General features: G+C 40.4%; 1 protein-coding gene across 1 annotated transcript in view; it reads right to left on the reverse strand.

The window, feature by feature from the left end:
- mgat5 (alpha-1,6-mannosylglycoprotein 6-beta-N-acetylglucosaminyltransferase) overlaps positions 1-3,300 on the reverse strand; it is a 160,092-nt gene extending 156,792 nt beyond the window's left edge. The window contains exon 1 of the mRNA XM_043694045.1: positions 3,220-3,300. The gene's annotated coding sequence lies outside the window, so the exon portion shown is untranslated. The remainder of the gene's footprint in view (positions 1-3,219) is intronic.
- Between the last annotated feature and the right edge of the window lie 2,994 nt (positions 3,301-6,294).

The following is a 6,294-nucleotide window of genomic DNA, read 5'->3' on the forward strand; positions in this document are numbered from 1 at the left end:
CCCTTCTTCAGGAATGATTCCTGAAGAAGGGCTTATGCCCGAAACGTCGATTCTCCTGTTCCCTGGATGCTGCCTGACCTGCTGCGTTTTTCCAGCAACACCTTTTCAGCTCCTCAGATACTGAAGCAATCCATTATAATATGTAACAAGACCTGGACAATATGCAGGTTTGAGCTGACATATGGAAAATAACATTTGCTGTACAAAAATGCCAAGCTATGAACATCTCCAATGTAAGACAATCTTATCCTTTGGTATTCAATGGCATTGCCATCACTGAATTACCTACCAACAACATCCCAGGGTGTTCCATTGATCAGAAGCTCAAGTAGACTCACCATATAAATACAGTGGCTCAAAAGCAAGTCACAGGATGGGAAAGCTGCAGCAAGTAACTCAGCTCCTGACTCCCCAAACCTTTCCATCATCTATAAAGCATAGTGTGATGCGATACTTGCAACTTGCCTCAATTGGTGCAGCTCCAAAAACACTCACGAATCTTAACACTATTTGGAACAAAGCAGCACTTGAATGGCACCGCATCCACAAATATTCAGTTCCTCCACTACCAATGCAGCAATGTGTACAATCTACAAGATGCACAGCAGAAATTTGCCCAAGATGCTCAGACAGCACCTTCTAAATCCATGACCCCATTCCCATCTAGAAAGACAAGGGCAGCAGATCATGGTAAATCACCACATGCATGTTCCCTTCCAAACACCCACCATCCTGACTTAGAAATAGATCATCATTCCTTCACTGTCTCTGGCTCAAAACCCTGGAATTTCCTGCCTAATGGCATGTGGGCCAACGTACACCACATAGACTATCGTGATTCAACAAGACAGCTCATCACCACCACCTCAAGGGCAATTAAGAATGAGCAAGAAGCCAATGACACTAATATCACACAAGAGAATGAAAAGAAATTAAAATCCCATCCGATTACTGCCTAGCTATTCTTGCACTTTTCACAGATATGCTCATATATTTGCTGTGCCACCTTGTTCTGACTGTTTTGGGAGAAAGTGAGGACTGCAGATGCTGGAGATCAGAGCTGAAAATGTGTTGCTGGAAAAGCGCAGCAGGTCAGGCAGCATCCAGGGAACAGGAGAATTGACGTTTCGGGCATGCCCGAAACGTCGATTCTCCTGCTCCTTGGATGCTGCCTGACCTGACTGTTTTGGGCTCTTTCGTACACTTGCAATAATGTGGCAGTCCTTCTTTGTTCCTTAGTTCATTAATATGGTGGACACAACCATATGGACACATGTGGACACAACCACCTGATGAAGGAGCAATGCTCCTAAAGCTAGTGCTTCAAATTAAACCTGTTGGACTATAACCTAGTGTGGTGTGATTTTTAACTTTGTACACCCCAGTCCACACTGGCACCTCCAAGTAATGTACAGCAGTGACTGACAATTTAAATACGTAATGTTTTAAGTTAAATTTGGTTAAGTGGAAAGTAGATTGAGTTTTAGCAAATAAATTCAAAGTAATTTAACATATTTTCAAGTTGAGGAATATTTGTAACATGTTTAAGGGTTATAGAATTGTTACAACACAGGGCAACTATTTGCATCAAGTACAGCCACTCCTCCATCATCTCCCCACGTTCCTGAAAATTCCTCCTCTTCAGATATTTAGAGTATTTAGAAAATGTGGAAACATTTATATCACAAAACGAGGCACTATGTCCACTGTGACTGCACTTTCTGGAAAATGAGACATCAGTCCAATCCTATTTTCAAGCACTTGGTCTGCATTTATCAAAGTTAAATGCCTTAAGGCACATATGTAAACACCTTTTAAATAGAATGAAGGTTTCTGTCCTTATTACCCTTTTGGGCAGTGAGGTCCAGATTCCTCCTACCTTCTGCCGAATAGATTTTTCCTCCTTTCCCCAGTTATCCTTCTATGAAACACTTTTACTCTGTACTTCCTGGTCACCAATATCTTTTCTAAGGGAAATAATATCTTTCCAGCCACTCTAGTCAGTCTCCTCACAGCTTTGTTCATCCTAATCAAATGTTCCTTCAGCTTCCTCAATTGGAAGGGAAACGATCCCATCCTATTCAATCTTTCCTCATATCTGTGATTTTCAAGTCCTAGCATCATCCTCAAATGTATCCTCTCTACATTTTCAAATGCAATTGCATCCTGTTTATTCCCTTTAGAGATCCGTGGACATGCATCCCAAGGTCCTTTAAACATTCCTCTAAACCTCTCCAGATCCTCGCACATATTGTGTAATCCTAATCCATGCTGCCTATCCTTGACTACTTGAGATTGTCCTGCAATTCAGAATTATTTATAGTAATTTGCCTACTACCAAAATTGACTGACTGGCCCGTAATTATTTGATCTATCCTTGCTCCATTTTTAAAGATGGACATAATGTTAGTAGTCCTTCCATCCTTTGACACTACACCTGTATCCAGTGAGGATTGGGAAATGATGGTCAGAGTATCTCTAATTCCTCCCTGGCTTCTTTTAATAACCTAGCATCTATTTCTTCTGGCCCTGGCAAGTTATTACCTTTCAAGGATGTGAATCCCCTTAATGCTTCCAAACTCCAAATATTTATCACATTCAATGCTTCACACTTCTCCGTACCACAATGCCTACAATATCACCCACTTTTATGAAGGCAAATATGAAGTATTCATGAAGAACCATACCTAAATCTTCTATCTGTACAGATGGGTTACTTTTGGTCTTTTATGTTGTAATGGGGCCTCTAAAAGCAGATGGAGATGGTGAGGGAGTATACTGACTAGAGATCCAAAGCAGACCTCTGGAGGAAAATGTGTCTTGGTTAGAGGGAGGCCTCATGAGAATGGAAGGACATTGACAAAGAATTTCCTCAGCCAAATGTGAATTGCAGATTTAATTCTATGTAAATACTAGTATCTTCATTTCACATTATTTTTCATTCATGACTGTAAAGACCTGATGCGAGTGGAATGAGCGGTCTGTACACTACTCACATTACAATGGGTCATACTGTTTCCTTCATCATCCTCCAACTCCGGACGTATGGATATAAAACACTAAGGTTCTCCTTGATTTTATTTGCCATAGTATTTCATGCTCTCTCTTTCCTTTCCTAGTTTCCTTTTTGAATTCACCCCTGCACTTTCTGTTTTCCCCTTGATTTTCAGTAGTATCGAGTTCTTCGTGTTTGATATAAGTTTTTCTTTTCTCACTTACCTTGCTTAATATGATCCTTGACAACCGGGGGCTCTACATTTGACCTTATCACTCAGTTTTCATCGTGGGAACATGTTTTCTCTGAACCCTGTGAATTTCCCCTTTGAATGTCTCCGATTCCTTTAAAACTGATTTACCGTCTAGGAGGTTTATCCAGTTTACTTGAGCTGAATCACAGCTTAGCTTAATAAAGTTGGCCATAAGCCAACCTATAACTTTAATTCCTGTGCTACCATTAACCTTTTCCACAATTATGTTAAAACTGAACTATAATCACTATCACTAAGTACTTTCCCACAGCCACACTAATGCAGGTTCTGGAAGAGTGGGGTACACAAAAATAAGTTTAAAGGAATATGGTGCTAATCACTGGGGCCTGTGCTTTCAGCAGAATCCTAGTTTGGGCATTACTTCCCTCTCTCAAAAGCCCCAATGTACTTATAAACAAGCAGGAAAAGAGCACAGCTCTGGGACAACGTCCAGCACTCAAGATCCAATACTGAAGCGAGAGCCTTAGTCCCTGTGATCACTGGTTTAGTCAACCATATGAATTCTGGGTGAGCCTTGGCCACATGCGCTCTCATGCAGAGGCGACTCCACTAAAAGACAACAGGAACTGCCAACATTCAGAATCTCTCTACAAGGCGCTCAAACTAGGGCTTGGATTCAAGTATAAGGTCACCAGTCAGTGAAAGGTTACCCTTACGTGTAGGATTGGTGAAGAGCAGCTTTTCCAATTGGATAGTTGCTTATTTCCTGTAATTGCTTTTGTAGATTAAATAGTGAGCCAATTAGTAGTAACTTAGGGAGAAAAGCAAACTCCAATTGCAAGTGAGTAGTTAGTAAAGGCAGAATCAGCAGTGAGGGAGTCACGGGGTGCTGGGACCATGTAGTTGCTAAGCAGGGCTGAGAGAGGGCTGCCTTTTTCTGAGTCTGGGAGAGGGTCAGTTTCTGGTGGGTTTGGGTAAAGAGAAGGATGGTATCAGGAGTGGGGATAGGAGGCTGCAAGTGGAGACAAGTAAGAGTGACAGCCCTTGTCATCAAGGCTGTATTTGACTGAGTGTGGCTTCAAGGAACACGAGCAAACTGGAGTCAATGGAAATCAGGGGCAAACTTGGTGGTTGAAGTCTTATCTGGCACATAGGAAAATGATTGTGGTTGTTGTAGGTCAATCACCTTGGCTCTAGATCATCTCTGTCAGAGTTCCTGATGATAGTGTCACAGACCCAATCATTATCAATGCTTCATCAATGACCTACCCTCCATGCTAAGGTCAGAAGTGGGGATGTTTGTTGATGATTGCACTATGTTCAACACTATTCATAACTCCTCAGATACTGAAGCAGTCCACATTAAAATGTAATATCCAGGTTTGAGCTGACAAATGGAAAATATCATTTGCAGTACACAAATGCCAAGCTATGACTATCTCCAATATAAGACAATCTTTTCCCTAGGTATTCAATGGCATTACCATTATTGAATTAGTGACCATCAACATCCCAGCCTGTTCCATTGACCAGAAACACAAGTAGACTCACCATATAAATACAGTGGCTTAAAAAATTAGGTCACAGGATGGGAATATTGCAGCAAGTAACTCAGCTCCTGACTCTCCAAAGCCAGTCCACCACCTATAAGGCAGAGGTCAGGAATGTGATCAAATATTCCAACTTGCCTGGATGCATGCAGCTCCAAGAAACACTCAAGAATCTTAACACTATTTGGAACAAAGCAGCACTTGATTGGCACATCCACAAATATTCAGTTCCTCCACTACCAATGCAGCAATGTGTACAATCTACAAGATGCACAGCGGAAATTTGCCCAAGATGCTTAGACAGCACCTTCTAAACCCAAGACCACTCCTATTTAGAAGGACAAGGGCAACAGATACATGATAAATCACCACATATATATTCCTCTCCAAGCACCCACCATCATGACTTAGAAATAGATCATCATTTCTTCACTGTCTCTGGCTCAAAATCCTGGAATTTCCTGCCTAATGGCATGTGGGTCAACATAGACTATAGTGGTTCAACAAGACAGCTCACCACCATTTTCTCAAGGGCAATTAGGGATAAGCAAGAAGCCAGTGACACTAATATCACACAAGAGAATAAAAATAAATTAAAATCCCATCCGATTACTGCCTAGCTGTTTTAGCACTTTTCACAGATATGCTCATCTATTTGCTGTACCATCTTGTTCTGACTGTTTTGGTCTCTACGTACACTTGCAGTATTGTGGCAGTCCCTCTTATGTTCCTTAGTTCATTAACACAACTTTGTTTGATGATCCTTCTAATATATTGTCCCTCCTCATAGTTGTAATTGTTTTTTTTCCCCACCAAAATTGCCTGACCCCTTTTTTAAACTGTTTTTACACAACTGTATCTGGTATATTAATAAATTATTTTTATGTAATTTGGCAGTGGCTGCTGTTCAATTTTTGGATCAAAAAGAATGTCTTTGCTGAAAACGATCCTTCCCTTACTTGTTCTCACATGGGCACTGTCCTCCCAGGAGATGAGTGCATAGGATTTACAATTAGGAGCCCTGATTTTAACTGTTGAACGGTTTGCAGTTCCAACTGATTGTCAGCTGACATCAGTTGAAATTAGGATTTCTCTCATGTTTCAATCGGTCCAATTCGATTTCAGTTCCTGCTGCACTCGAGAACAGCATTTAGCAATGCCTGATTTATTATCTAAGAAAATATAACTAAAACAACAAAATTTGATATGAAATGAATTACAACAATGGCTGTTAATTCTTAAATAGTATCGGAATCATGAAAATAAATGTATCTTTTTGTCTTTGTACATAACAACTACAATAAAACAATATGCTTACTATTTGTTGTTTGTTCATATGCTGAGGAAAACTACACTGAGAACAAAATGATTTTATTTAAAAGGAGTAAATGGATAAGCAGCTTAATGTTTTAGTGTTTGACGTTTTTCAACAACGCTGTGAGCAACTTGTACATGATCATTTTCGTCACTTTTGAAATACCTGTAAAGTTGACACATGGTATCACATCACTGATAAATAACTTAATGTGCAATTC

The sequence above is a fragment of the Chiloscyllium plagiosum genome, chromosome 7 (assembly GCF_004010195.1).
Source record: "Chiloscyllium plagiosum isolate BGI_BamShark_2017 chromosome 7, ASM401019v2, whole genome shotgun sequence".
Classification (NCBI taxonomy): Eukaryota; Metazoa; Chordata; class Chondrichthyes; order Orectolobiformes; family Hemiscylliidae; genus Chiloscyllium; species Chiloscyllium plagiosum.